The 15,751-nt window shown below is 38.7% G+C and overlaps 1 protein-coding gene across 3 annotated transcripts in view; it reads left to right on the top strand.

Annotated features, from left to right (window-relative positions):
* DYNC1I1 (dynein cytoplasmic 1 intermediate chain 1) overlaps positions 1-15,751 on the top strand; it is a 341,842-nt gene that overhangs the window by 273,072 nt on the left and 53,019 nt on the right. The window lies entirely within an intron of this gene.

The raw sequence follows: 15,751 nt of genomic DNA, 5'->3' as shown, positions 1-15,751 counted from the left end.
ATTTCTTCTAACATATATAAGTAATACTTGAGAATAGTCTGTTTATAAAACTTGAAGCAATTCAAACAATGAAAAAATTAAGTCCTCCTTCAGCAACACTAAGCTGCCCGCGACACCTCCGCTGTTTTCTGTTGATTGCCCGGAGCGCGGCCACACTTAGGTTCATCTGTACCTAGTGAAATACAGGGCCTGGGACTTGGGTTTCTTGGGTTTTGGCGTTTGGGTGTTTGTTTTTGTTTTTGAGCTTTTGGTGGTTCTTAAGCTAGTAAATGGCACTGTCTTATTTGTACTTGCAAAGGTGACTGACCATGCTTGAGAGCAGCTAAAACTAGGAAAGGCCACCTGGAAGGAAAGTGCAGGGAAGAAATGATAGTGGCTTAGATGAGTAGTTTGGGATGAAGAGAAGTAGATGGATTTGAGAATCATTTATGAGGTAGAAGCCACAGAAATTGGTGATTGATTTGATACAACAAAAATGAGAGATGGAGTCAACAGGAGGGAAAAAAAAAAAACCCAGGTTTGTGACTGGAGATCTGTGGTGACGTTCACTGCACTGGTTGGAGAACACGGGAGGAGGGGCGTGCTGGGGAAGAGCAGTGCACAGGTTGGATTCAAGGTGCTTGGGAGGCACAATTCACCATCTCCCCTAGGCAGTTTGATATTTGGGACAGAAGCAGAGGGATTGCCCTGGGCTGCAGGTACTGACTTAGTAGTAATCAGAATAATAATGATTATTAAGGTCAAGGGGTAGATTTTAAAAGAAAGACTAAGACACAATCCAGAGAAAGAGGAATGTTTAGAAAGTAAACAGGAGAATGGAAGAAGAAAAGGAGATTAAAAAATAACAGCCCAAGAAACAAGAAAAGAAAAATTAGAATCTTTTTAGTGTGTGGCTTCCTGGGTGTTAATGGAGAGGGGCTGTATCATGAGGACAGACTTGGCTCTTAACTGTGAGAAAAACTACCACACTTCAAGATTAAAGCTAAAACCAAGTTGAGAAACCTCTTTTGAACTATGAAATTGACACAAAGCCAGAAGATAAAACATACTCTGTAGAGAGACTGAAAGAAACCAACCATTCTCATAGTGTCATTGGAACTGCAAATGGTGCAACACTATGGAGGGGAATTTGGCAATATCTAAACAATGAATGCGTATTTATTCCTGAGAGAGCAATTCCTGCTTCTAGGAATCTATGCCAAAGGTTATACTAATAAAAATAAGAAAGTGATGCATGCAGAAGGATAGTCATTGAAAGACTACCTTGAATAGCAAAAGACTAGAAAAAAAAGCACAGAAGTCCATCAGTAGGACACTGGACAAGTCAAAAGTAAGGTACATCCACATGAGGGAGTGCTATTCAGGTATAGTGAGAAATGAAAACGTCAGTTTACTATTATGAAGTAATCTCTAGGACATATTTTTAAATAAGAAAAGTGAGGTGGAGAAAAGTGTAGAGTATGTGGTCATTGATATTTTTTATATATTTTAAAAGAACTATAAACCACGCATAAAAAATTATAGAGAGACAGGAGGCTGAAAGGAGCAAAGATAATAGCTATATTTCTTTGAATATACTTTGTCTATACATTGAATTTGGGAACCATGTAAATATTTTACATAATTATGAAACAAAATAGGAAAAAATTTTAAATTGTTTCTTAAAAATTTTGAAGTAACGTGAAATGAATCAACCTTAGTGTGGTTCAGATTGGAGGCAAAACCTTACAGTATGGAACAATTCTAAATGACTTTAAAACCCTGTATTTTTTTAATTGAAGTACAGTCAATTACAATGTATCAGTTTCTGGTGTACAACACAATGTCCCTGTCATGCATATTCAAACATGTATTTATTTTCATTTTTTTTCATTAAAGGTTATTACAAGATACTGAACATAGTTCCCTGTGCTATACAGAAGAAACTTTTTTAAAATCTATTTTTATATATAGTGGCTAACATTTGTAAATGTCAAACTCCCAGATTTATTCCTTCCCACCCCCTTTCCCCAGTAACCATAAGATTGTTTACTATGTCTGTGAGTCTGTTTCTTTTTTGTAGATGAATTCATAGTGTCCTTTTTTTTTTTTTTTTTTTTTTGATTCCACATATGAGTGATATCATATGGTATTTTTCTTTCTCTTTCTGGCTTACTTCACTTAGAATGACAATCTCTAGGTCCATCCATGTTGCTGCAAATGGCATCATTTTATTCTTTCTTATGGCTAAGTAGTATTTCATTGTATAAATATACCACAACTTTATTCAGTCTTTTGTCAGTGGACACTTAGGTTGTTTCCATGTCTTGGCTATTGTAAATAGTGCTGCTGTGAACATTGGGGTGCATGTATCGTTACAAATTAGAGTTCTGTCTGGCTGTATACCCAGAAGTGGGATTGCTGGATCATATGGTAGGTCTACTTTTAGTTTTTGAGGAATCTCCATACTGTTTTCCATAATGGTTGCACCAGACTACATTCCTACCGGCAGTGTAAGAGGGTTCCCTTTTTTCCACACCCTCTCCAGCACTTATCGTGGACTTTTGAATGATGGCCATTTTGACTGGCGTGAGGTGATACCTCATTGTAGTTTTGATTTCCATTTCTCTGATAATTAGTGATATTGAGCATTTTTTCATGTGCCATTGGCCATTTATATGTCTTCACTGGAGAATTGCTTGTTTAGGTCCTCTGCCCATTTTTGGATTATAAAGCCCTGTATTTTTGACTGTAGATTCCGAAGGAGGTATATTTTAGGTATAAAAAGGACTACCAAAAAAATCTGTAACTACTTCTAGTACTCCTATTGCTGGCGGCCATATTGTTACTAAAACTCTGTTACTTTTGTGTTTGTATCTTGAGATAAATTAAATGACTGTACTGATATCATTGAGAATTGATATTATCAGCTGCATTGAAAGTAGATAAAAATGTACAAAGTTAAGTAATGCTAAATTTGAGTTGGACGTGTCTGTAAGAGATCACGGTGTGTGTTACCTCTAAACCTAAAAGAACACGTATTTACACTGCTATCCGCCAAAAAGGTCTAGAGACAGTGATGAATCCAACAGCAGTGATTTCCTTGGTGTCCAGATTGTGCTTTCTAAATACCAGTTTCACTCAAAAAAACTAGAGAGCTGGAAAGAAAATACTGATTCTCTATCTGGAGCAGGAAACGTACAAAGTGAGCCTGGAATATTTCATCATCATAGAAAGCAAGGAAGCTACCAAACACTACAAATTTGTTGTCAAAGGACTTAGAAGCCAAGCTGAGTAAGCTTCTGTTGTCCGAAGAGTATCAATACGAGTAATAGATTAGTCAGTTCATAATGATACTGGAAAAAAAGAATAAGACCTCACCGGTCATCTTTGGAAAATAGTAGGGAAACCAACTCATTATTTTAAAAAACTAATAACTAAAGGAAAGGATTAATCAGTCATTTATTCTGAAAGGATCAAAGATTTATTCTGTCTTTTCTATATGATTTGTATTTCAAGGTTACTTAATAGTTGATGAGAGTAGTTTTCATTCATAGAAACATCCCAGCTAATATGGGGAGAAGAAATAATAAGATTTGAATATCACCCTTTTGCAACCCCTGATGTTCTAAGCAATGATTATTGCCGATAACATCTTAAAAATAGAAACCACCTTTGTAATTATAGAGGTATACAATAGCACCTTTGAAGTAGGCTTTTTTGCCCAAATCAAATCTGAATCTCAATGCACTAGATCTCTGAATTTAGAGGCAATGGGAGATACAGATGCAAAATGTTAAATAATACCACAGGGATACACTCAGCCAAATCCAGACTGTGGGGAAACCTACAGGAAGGCTGATCTCATTTCAGCAACAAAACCAAAACTTTTCTTCAAGGGAAAAAAAGAAATGGAGGTGGAAGCTACATATCAAAACTTGAGACATTCCAACCAGTCTCAAAACATGGATCCAGTATAGATCTTGATTCCAACAAATAACCCATTAAAAAATTAGAAGACTAGGGAAGTATGAATACTGACTGAATATTTGCTGATGTTTATGAATTATTAGGTGTCATAATGATATTGTGATCATTTTAAGAGATTTGACCTTGTAGGAGGTACACCAAAATGTGTGCTTGAAAATAATCTGCTGGGAAGGGGAAAGCTTGTGGAGGGAGATGACTAAGATTAGCCATGTATCGATAAATATTGAACTTGGCGATTGATACTATTCTATTTTTTTAATCTATTTTTTTTTATTGAAGTACAGTCAGTTACAGTGTGTCAATTTCTGGTGTACAGCACAATGTCCCAGTCATGCATATACACACATATATTTGCTTTCAGTTTTTTTCATTTAAGGTTATTATAAAATGTTGAACATAGTTCCCTGTGCTATACAGAAGAAACATTTAAAAATCTATTTTTATATATAGTGGCTAATATTTGTAAATTTCAACTCCCAAATTTATCCCTACCCACCTCCTTTCTCTAGTAACCATAGGATTGTTTACTATGTCTGCAAATCTGTTTCTGTTTTGTAGAGGAGTTCATAGTGTGCTTTTTCTTTTCTTTTCGATTCCACGCGTAAGTGATATCATATGATATTTTTCTTTCTCTTTCTGGCTTCACTTAGAATGACAATCTGTAGATCCATCCATGTTGCTGCAAATGGCATTATTTTATTCTTTTTTATGGCTGAGCAGTATTCCATTGCATAAATATACCACAGCTTCTTTACCCAGTCATCTGTCGATGGGCATTTAGGTTGTTTCCATGTCTTGGCCATTGTAAACAGTGCTACTATGAACATTGGGGTGCATGTATCTTTTTGAATTAGATTTCCCTCCAGATATATACCCAGAAGTGGGATTGCTGGATCATATGGTAGGTCTATTTTTAGTTTTTTTGAGGAATCTCCATACTGTTTTCCACAATGGCTGCACCAAGCTATGTTCCTACCAGCAGCGTAAGAGGGTTCCCTTTTCTCCACACCCTCTTCAGCATTTATTGTTCATGGGCTTTTGCATGATGGCCATTCTGACTGGTGTGAGGTGATACCTCACTATAGTTTTGATTTGCATTTCTCTGATAATAAGCAATTTGAGCATTTTTTCACGTGCCTATTGGCCATTTGTATGTCTTCATTGGAGAATTGCTTGTTTAGGTCTTCTGTCCTTCTTTGTTTTTTTGCTGTTAGTAAGTTGTATGAGCTGATTATATATTCTGGAAATTAAGCCTTTGTCAGTTGCCTCATTTGCAAATATTTTCTCCCATTCTGTAGGTTGTCATTTTGTTTTGCTTATGGTTTCATTTGCTGTGCAAAAAGCTTGTAAGTTTAATTATGTCCCATTTATTTTTGCTCTTGTTTCTATTGCCTGGGCTATACTATTCTGTTTCTGAGTATGTTTGAAATTTTCTACAATAAAAAACTTTTTTAGTTTTATTTAGTTAGCTCTTTAGCAAAAGAGGAGGAAGTGGTCAACAACGAACAGATACCGTAGGCAAGTAACATCAAGACTGAAATATGTCCCTTGTACTTAGCAATTCCACTGATGCCCATGGCCAGTATAGTCCCACTGAAGAGTATGTTGAGAGTGGAACACAGATAACAATGGGTTAAGGAGTCAGTGGAAAACAGGACGTGCTGAAGAAAAATCGGTAAGTTTGGCTATGAGGAGAGGAGGATGAGAAAGGAAGAGAGGGTTTTTCTTCTCTCTTTCTCTCTTTCCCTCTTCCTCTCTCTCTCCCTCCCTTCATCCTTCCCTCCTTCTCTTGAGGATGTTGTTGTGGAAGAGCCAGTAAGAGTAGAAAAATCTATTAAGTGTAAGGCAGAGAAGTGTCCTGAAAATGTTAGAGTGAGTGGTGCGCATAGCATAGGCACAGGATGAGTTTTAAATTTGGGCAGTGACATTTTCTTCTGTCGTTAACAGAGGAACAGGAAAGGATGGGGGCAAATATAAGGAAGTTTGTAGGTTTGGTGAATGAGAGCACAGAGAACTCTCACTTGGTCCTGTTTTCTCAGTAGGTAGGAGATGAAACATCCCGCCAAGTGGGAAGCGGAGGCGCTGAAGGGAGCAGGTTTCAGCTGGTCACAGAAGAGAACAGGGAGGGCTGAACAGAGACAGACCCTGGGCAGAGTGGAGGACCCAACTGGGTTGGAGACCAGAATGTTTTAGGGGCATCAGTCTTCAGGGCTGACTTTGAGCTTGGCAGCTCAATTATGGATATGGATGATGGATGAGGAACAGTTAGATGGACCCTGGGCTGGAGCTTTGTCGAAATGTGATGAAAGGACAGCAGAACATAGGATTTGGAGAATAGACAAAACGGCGTTTGATGTTAAGAGACTGAGGAATCTAAGCTGGAGCAGAAAGGAAATGAAAACAGGAAAGTAAAGGGAGCAAGAGGCTGGCAGTCCCTATAAGATCACAGAACATTATAAAGACAGAAATTGAGTAAGAGAATCAGTAAATTTTTAGAAATTGTTAAAATGAGTAAAATTTTTAGGAAGTGGGATGTTTGGATTTAGTATTTCACAACTGAAATAATTCCAAGTGATTTTTATTTAAGAGGTCTAGATGCAATCATGTCTCCAGCTGAAGTCCAGTGGAGGTGAAGTTTACTGGGGATGAGGGAGTCAAGAGAACTAAAAGGTCAGGGTTCTAGGGTGCTATGCGCTTCAACGTGCACTGGGATAATAGTGGCAGAATGGGGGTAGAAAAGAAGACAGCGATCCCAACACTAAATTCTTCAGTGAATTAGGAAGAGATACCAAAAGAGGGAAAGGATGCTATGGAAAAATGGCCTGAGTTTAAAAGAAGCAGAACTTTCTCCTGGAGGACTGAAGAGCTATGGAAGAGCCCTGGAGACTGAGTGAGGAGCTCTCTGCCCATTCTGAATGGAATATGCCACGACGAACAGCTTCTACTTGAGGGACGGCAGGGGAGGTCTCGCTGAGCTTATGAGATGGGGAGTCAGTCGAGGGAGCTTTCAATGAGAAAGCTGAACATGGAAGCAAATGAGTTTACCATGGGATGGGAGACATGGAAGGCACGGTGGAAACATCTGGAAAGGAGGGGGAGCAGTGAGTGGTTGGTTCAGGTGGAATAAGTACTAACAGAGGTTTCTAGAAAATGCTGTGAGACCACCAAGATTGGAGGGGAGAGATGTAAAAAAGGGGGCCTGGAATTCCAAACAGGATGCTAATGTTTGCAAATTCTAGTGAGGATAGCAGGAAGGGAGAGAGAATTAAGACACATTACATTGCCCTCCCTCCACCCCCCCATCATACTGAGTTTGTTCTTAAAACCACAGTCAGGGAAGGCTTCGCATGAAGCAGAAATTTTGTTGGAGTCATTTACCTAGCAAACAAGGACCTAGTTGCATTCCTGGCAGCGAAATCAACAAACGAAGAGCCGTTTTCATCTAAGTGGCTGAAAGCAGGGATCCAGTTAGGAAACAGCATGCAGTGGGTGTGGAAAGACAGGTCTGTACTTGATTGTGTAGATTTATTTTCATTTTATAAACAATGAGAAGTCATTTTAGGAATGAATCAAAAACTTAATTTTAGGGAGTCTTCTGTGGAAAGTGACTTACAGGGGTGGCAGGGGGACCAACACTTACTGAGGTCACACTGTGTGCCAGGCACAGTGCTAGATGTGTTACATACATTAGGTTATTAAGTCCTCACAGTAACGTTATGAGTAGGTAGTATTATCCCATTTCGTAGAAGAAGAAACAGACAGAGCTCAAAAAAGTTGCCCGATGGGCTCAGTGAGAAAGTGGAGAAGCTGGGATTCTGACCCAGATTTGTGTGACCCCACAGCCCGCGTTCTGTTCCACACCAGCGTTCTAAGCCTAGAGACGGGAAAGCCAGGCACAAGGCTGGTCCTGTCACCCAGGGGAGGTCCAGAATTTTGGCAGAGGCAGAAATGATGAGCTTGTGCAGGAAAACACAACACAGAGAGGAGATCGAGCACATGTAGTGACCAGCAGGCTTGAGGGGGAACTCAGTGACGATTCTGGATTTTGATATGTCTGCCTTCGGCATCCATGTCAGCGGACGATGGTGCCAGTGACTGAGACAGGAAATAGAGCAGGAGGAGCAGGCCTCAGCTGGGGTAGAAAATTAGCATTCTGGGGCACGCTCCACCTAAGGTGCCTAGAAATTTCTCCAAGGTAATTGAAAAACAGTAGCTCAGGGGTAAGAGTGGAGTTAAAAATATAAATATGACAGTGATCAGCATATGGTTAGTTATTTATTCCAAGGGAGAAAATTATGAATAGCATGTGAATTGAAGACAACAGGGGGGCCACCTTGGAGCCACTGATGCTGCAGGATTAGAAGAGGTACACGGGTCAGAAAGGCAGGAGGAGGGTGGCATGGACTTCAGTGAGCAATTTCAGTGGAGGCATGGGGACAGATGGCAATGCTTGCAGAGTGAGGAGGGAAAGCAGTGGACCCCAAAATTATAGATGACTGTTCCAGCCATTAGGCTGTGAACTGAAGGGGACCCAGTGGCGGCTAGCAGGGAAGGCCAGGCTAAGGAAGGGTTTGGCTATTATACTTTTAGAGAGACTTGAGCATGTTTGTGGCCTAAAGAGAAGGAGCCAGTGAAAAGTGTAGATTGACAGTGGGTTGTCTGAAAAGTCAAGAAAGGTGAAATCAGATGCCCATGTGGGGTTCGGGTGGGGAGAAGAGGTAGAATACGGGGAAGACTGGAAAAATGGTTTGTGCAGAGATTAGGTAATGGCAGTGGGGGAGAAGCAGAGAGTGAGAGGAGGTCCCTATTTTCTGGTGAAATCAGAGGCACATGCACCTGCTGACAGTGATGGCAACTGGGATGTGGAGGGGAGAGGCGGGAATGTAGATCGGGTCCTGTGAGAGGTGGGGCGGGGACCTGACTCCAGAGAATATCTGAACGGCACCACTTGGAGGACCAGCTGGAGCTAAATATCAAAGATGCATTTCATAGGGGGTATCTAATTTCAGTTTTACAGAAGTGCCAGGACTTGTGTAGAACTGCTGTTATAGAATCTCTTAGGTCTTCAGAAAACCCACTGAATCTGACATGCAAAACTGTCCACAGTGTGTCCCCAACTTACCATGGCAGGTTGGCAAATTCAGGTGTGGGAAACATATCACTTCTCTACAGTTCTAAGCTAAGAGTTTTCAAAGCATGGCCCTTGATCAGCACAGGCAGCGTTACCTGGGACTTAACGAGAAATGAGAATTCTCTAGCCCCACCCCAGAACTTCTGCATCAGAAACTCTGGGAGTGGGGCCTGGCAATCTGTGTTGCAACAAGTCTTCCAAGTGACTCTGATGCTGCTAAAGTTTGAAGAACCCTGCTCTAAACCAGTGTGAAGTTCTGTTTCAAACTCCCCATCCTATAGTGCTGGGGGGCAATTCAGTTAGTTTGAGGGGTCTCTCTCCTCAGGGTCCTGCTAGACAACTAGCAAAAACTAGTTCTGGATTCAGGGAAGAGAATGAAAACCAGTGTCCCACTCCCCAACCAGGTTTTGTGATATAATTAATACCCTACCTGTTCTGGCTAGAGGTTTATACTGTAAATATAGTTGAAACCCCAAATTAATCATAGCTTTTCGCCAGTGGTGTACTGGGAACAATGGTTATACTTAATATCTTAACGACATTGGCTACAGTCTGTCTTCTCTTCTTCATGTGAACACACATAAAGTTGAAAGGAAACAGTAGCAATGGCTCCTAAAATTCTTAGTCACCTTTGCAAGACTACACCTGAACATACCTTCTTCATCTTTGTAAAAAGAGCAAAGTGAAAGTATAAGTGTTGTTTTGAAAAGAAAGATTGGAAATTAAGTTTTGGGGTTTTCTTTTTATTATTGTTGACAATGAGAATTCCAGGTAGGTGTAGAGAGAAAAAAATAAGATGGGTAATTATTTTTTAGTTCCTTCTGACAGCACTGGTTACCTTAGTAATCTTTATTTTAAACTCATTGGGTGACTTGGGGTCATCTGATCATTTAATAAGCAAAGGTGAAAAATGTCATGGTGGCACCTTACTCAATAATCAAGTAGTGACACCTTCACACTTAAGATTGTGTCTTAAGTCCTTTTAGGCTGCTGTAACAAAATGCCACAGACTGGGTGGCTTACAAACAACAGAAATGTATTGCTCACAGTTCTGGAAGCTGAGAAGCGCAAGATCGAGGTGCCAGCATGTCATGTTCTGATGAGGTCCTTCTTCTTCCTGATCCATAGCCGGCCACTTCTCCCTGTGTCCTCACTGGTGAAGGGGCCTGGGGAGCTCTGTGGGATCTCTTTTATAAGGTTGCTAATCCTGCTCACAAGGGCTCCACCCTCAAGACCTCATCACCCTCACAGACCCCACTCCCTAATACCATCACGTATGGTGATTAGGATTTTAACATATGAATTTGGGGTGGGGACACACTTAGACCATAGCAAATTGCAAAGTAAATAAAAAAGAAAAGATCCTTGGAATCATAGAAAGAGTTGATGTTAAGAAATAAGGCTTTGAATTAGTCCAAAGTCAGATTTCTAAAGTGGCTTCAATATAATACTTTCTGCAGTAAAAACAAGTATAGCTTATAAAGATAACCAAAACAAAAAGATTTAAAGGAAAACCAAAAAACAAGAGAATTTGGCAACACAGATGTGAATTTTGTACATTCTACTGACCAAGAATTTGCATTTCTAACACAAAGATAAAATATTAGGAAAGAAAAATCTGTATTCCAAGGGAGAACGTGATGCTGGAATTAGCACCCTGAGTGAAATGAATCTAATCTTGAAGCCTGTGGCAAAGTCCCTATCAATTCACTTTGCATAAGTAATGTGATTACCAAAGAGACAATCACACTTCACACAATTTTAGAGAGAAGCTATGATTTTCAAGATCAAGACTGAAAAATAAAATTTCTCTACACAGGATTTTAAAAATATTGTAGTTAAATGAAGTATATTCGGAGGAAAATGCAGTCATTGTAAACTCTTTGTGATTTGAAAAAGTAATATTCCCATTAACTTTATATACGATTTTATTTAAAGTTGGGGGAAAGGCTAAAGAGAGAACATAATATGGCATATTTTTGGAGATTTGGGCTTCTAAACAATCCCCAAAAGAGTGATTTAGCTCCTGAACACCAAATAGACACTTTGCTTATAGAATCTTGAAATGTTTAAATGATTCTTCCCGGTTTCATTCATTTAGTTGACTTACTGAGAGAAAATAAGTTCAGTTGATCCTTGAACAGCGTGGGGGTGAGGGGCACCCACCTCTCCCGTGGCTGAAAATCTATACTGCTATTTCTACCTCAGAAAAAGAGGGAATTGATAAATGACTCACCCAGGAGCAGTCAGGAGGCTGAAACCAGATAGAATCAGAACTCAAATCCTAGTTCTTTTGATTCCACACATTTGTGCTCCCTAATCAGACATAAACTTTCCCCCACACTTAGTTAATTTGAAAATCTGTAAAGTGAAAATACAGGTACAATGTTGAAAAAAAAAAATCCACAATTAAGTGTACCCACACGGTTCAAACCTATGTTGTTCAAGGGTCAACTGTAATTACATATTAGCGACAGGGGCATTGGGATTTTTTTTTTTTTTTTTTTTTTTTTTGGCTTTTGGTTTGGGGTTCTTTTTTGGTTAGAAATTTAAGGCAATAAAATCAAAGGCATATTTTTTGGTCTTAATTATTACATATTTTTATTTGAAACGAATTCTCGAGGCCCTCATCAAGCAGTGTATTTTTTTTGTATATATATATATATATATATATATAATATATATATATATATGTATATTTATTTTATTGAAGTATAGTCAGTTTACAATGTGTCAGTTTCTCTTCTACAGCACAATACTTCAGTCATATAGGAACATACATATATTCCTTTTCACCATAAGTTACTACAAGATACCGAATATAGTTCCCTGCGCTATTCAGCATGAACTTTTTGTTTATCTGTTCTATATATCAGTTGGTATCTGCAAATCTTTTAACTCCCCAATTTACCCCCTCCCACCTGCCTTCCCCCTCTGGTAACTACAAGTTTGTTCTCTATGTATAGGAGTCTGTTTCTGTTTTGCAGAAAACTTCCTTTGTCTTTTTTTTTTGATTCCACGTATAAGTGACATCATATGGTTTTTTCCTTTCTCTTTCTGGTTTCACTTAGAATGACAATCTCCAGGTCCGTCCATGTTGCTGCAAATGGCATTATTTTATTTTTTATGGCTGAGTAGTATTCCATTGTATAGATATACCACAGCTTCTTTATCCAGTCATCTGTCAGTGGACATTTAGGTTGTTTCCATGCCTTGGCCATTGTAAATAGTGCTACTATGAACATTGGGGTGCATGTTTCTTTTTGAATTAAGGCTCCCTCCAGATATATACTCAGAAGTGAGATTGCTGGATCATATGGTAAGTCTGTTTTTAGTCTTTTGAGGAATCTCCATACCATTTTTCATAACAGCTGCACCAAACTACATTCCCACCAACAGCGTAGGAGGGTTCCCTTTTCTCCACACTCTCTCCAGCATTTACTGTTCGTGGATTTTTGAATGATGGCCATTCTGACAGGTGTGAGGTGATACTTCATTGTAGTTTTGGTTTGCATTTCTCTGATAATTAGTGATAATGAGCATTTTTTCATGTGCCTATTGGCCATTTGTATGTCTTCATTGGAGAATTGCTTGTTTAGTTCTTCTGCCCATTTTTGGATTGGATTGTTTATTTTTTTCTTATTAAGTTGTATGAGCTGTTTATATATTCTGGAAGTTAAGCCCTTGTCCATCTTATCTTTTTGCAAATATTTTCTCCCATTCAGTAGGTTGTTTTTTTATTTTGCTTATGGTTTCATTTGCTGTGCAAAAGCTTATAAGTTTAATTAGGTCCCATTTGTTTATTTTTGCTTTTATTTCTATTGCCTGGGTAGACTGCCCTAGGAGAACACTGCTGAGATTTATGTGAGCTAATGTTTTGCCTATGTTTTCTTCTGAGAGGTTTATAGTGTCTTGTCTTATGTTTAAGTCTTTAAGCCACTTTGAGTTTACTTTTGTGTATGGTGTAAGGAAGTTTTCTAACTTCACTGATTTACATACAGCTGTCCAGTTTTCCCAACACCATTTGCTGAAGAGACTGTCTTTACTCTATTGTATGTTCTTGCCTCCTTTGTCAAAGATTAATTGACCAAAATTTTGTTGATTTATTTTCTGGGTTCTCTATTCTGTTCCATTGATCAATATGTCCATATGTGTCTCAATACCATGCTATTTTGATTACTGCAGCTTTGTAGTATTGTCTAAAGTCTGGGAGGGTTATTCCTCCAGCTTCATTCTTTTTCTTCAGTAATGCTTTGGAAATTTCTGGGTCTTTTGTAATTCCATATAAACTTTAGGATTATTTGTTCTAGTTCTGTGAAAAATGTTCTGGGTAATTTGATAGGAATCACATTAAATCTGTAGATTGCTTTGGGTAGTATGGCCCTTTTAAAAATATTAATTCTTGCAAACCAAGAACATTGGATATCTTTCCATTTCTTTAAGTCATATTTAGTTTCCTTAGTCAATGTTTTGTAGTTCTCTGCTTCTCCTGCTGACCTTCTGGCTGGAGAGGGGCCCCCCAGGGTGAGGGTGCTGCTCCCTCCCTGTAGGATGGGTCCTGCACTGATTTTTTTTCTTCTTTCTTTTCTTTCTTTTTCTTTATCCTCTTACTAGATTTTGTGAGAATCCTCCTGTATTTTGAAGTGAGAGACACTCTGCCAGAGTTCAGTATGTGTTCTGTGTGATTCATTGGGTTTGTAGATGTAATTATTGGTGTGTCTGTGGGAGAGGGCGAACTATGAGTCTCTCTACTCAGCCATCTTGGCCAGTCCTCCAAAGGCATATTTTAAAAAGCATAGTAATGTAGCCATTTTTAATAGTGAGAGAAGCTTTGTTTATCAGCATATTTTAACTCCTTACAAGAGAAGTAAAGGAAATAAACTATATGACCCTTGCCTAGGTGGATAAAGAGTGGAGGAAATATAACCATATGTAGTGAATAGTTTCATTATGGTTGGTTACCAAATAGGCAGTATATGGAGAATCCAAATGAACAGTAGGGCAATCAGATGTGTCTAAGCTGGGGTGTGGGGTCAGAGCATGGACGACACAGAGTGTAGGTCCTCTGTCTGTCCCCAAGGAGGCCCCCCACTGGAGATCTTCCAGTGTGAATTCCCACAGTCAGCATCATCTGTCTCTCTTCTCTCCATGCCTTCCCTCCAACTTACTGGAAAAATAAAGCAAAACACAGACATCTCCCTTTGACCTCACTGCTCCTTTCCCATCTTGTTTGTCTTCTGCCTTTTCCCACCAAACTGCAGTTTTACCTCCTACACTCTGTCTTTATCCCCACCAAACCTGCTCCTTCAAATTGCCCTGACCTCCTTGCCTATTCCTATGTCATTGTGCCATTTTCATTTCCTTTCATTACTTGGCTGTTTCAGTAATGTTGATTAGTCCCTTAGAAAATCCTTCTTTAAATATATCAATGAGGCTGTTTTTAAGAGAACAGTAAAAAGCTGCCTACTTTAAAGTCTATCCTTAATGACTCTTTTAAACAAAAACTACATTGCCTAAATAAATTCTATCGAGTACCAACTCTTACTTTTTACTGTATCTTAGCACATTAAATTTCCCATCCATCAAGAAATGCTGGAATTGATGCTGAGAAATAAAGTATGAACTCTTGGCTGGATTAAAACATTCATTATTCCACTCAGCTTTTCTGTTTGCTGAGGTTTGGGATAATTTTTTTCCTGTACTGTAGTTTAGTTTAGTGGCTAGACAAGTTATGAGTCTTTGGACATTTTATCACTGCATCCAGTTTGGAAGTTTCAGTAGATTCCAATTAAACATTGGGTGAATATTTATTTTGGTCCTGGTTCAGCTTCATGAGGATTTGGTTTCTTGATACTATTCATGCATTTGCCAGGTCAGTCCCTTCCTTTAGACTTCAAAGGGTTTGTGTTTCTTCCACTTGTATTAATAATATTCTCTAAATCGTTTTTGCACTAGAACTTTTGTTCTCTAAAATTCAATTCCTTTACATGGACTGGTCAGGTGTATGGCCTGACTTCACCCGTGTGTCAGGATGTCAGTATTGAAGTGGCTCCTGGACAGGACCCTCGGGTGCTTTTATCCAAGGACTTTTCATGGCACACATTTGATTGATGGAAATCACTAACTTCCTCCAAATGTATCTTGACATTGTATAATCTGTCCTAGCAGTTAACATACATCTCAGTACACCAAGCTTTTAACAAAACAGTGAATCTGAGAAGGAAATTTTCTAAGTGACTGAAGGGCGATGACTTTGCACAAATTTGAAAGATAATCTTCAATTTTCAAGCAGTACTGTGAAATAAATAAATATTACCTATTTCACATATATATATATATATATTCTCTGCCAGGGTTAAAACATAAAATAAAATCTCAGCTGAGGTTTTTCCCTTTTAGTTACTAGCAAGGAATGGATAATTTCAATTTTTTATGAAAAAAAGAAGTTGAAAAAATTTTGTTTCTAAGGAAAACATTGGTTATTACCTTTAAATGGATTCATTGAAAGTGATTAGGTATGGTAATAAATTATAGATGTGGCTGTATCATAGATAATGCAGTAAAAAAAAAAAAAACCCAGCTTTGTCTTGCTCACTGAATCACATTTAGTGTGTTAGAATTTCCACCCTTTCCCTGGTAAGACCTTGAGCT

Source organism: Camelus dromedarius, chromosome 7 (assembly GCF_036321535.1).
Source record: "Camelus dromedarius isolate mCamDro1 chromosome 7, mCamDro1.pat, whole genome shotgun sequence".
Taxonomy (NCBI): domain Eukaryota; kingdom Metazoa; phylum Chordata; class Mammalia; order Artiodactyla; family Camelidae; genus Camelus; species Camelus dromedarius.
This window is presented reverse-complemented; position numbering and strand designations above follow the sequence as displayed.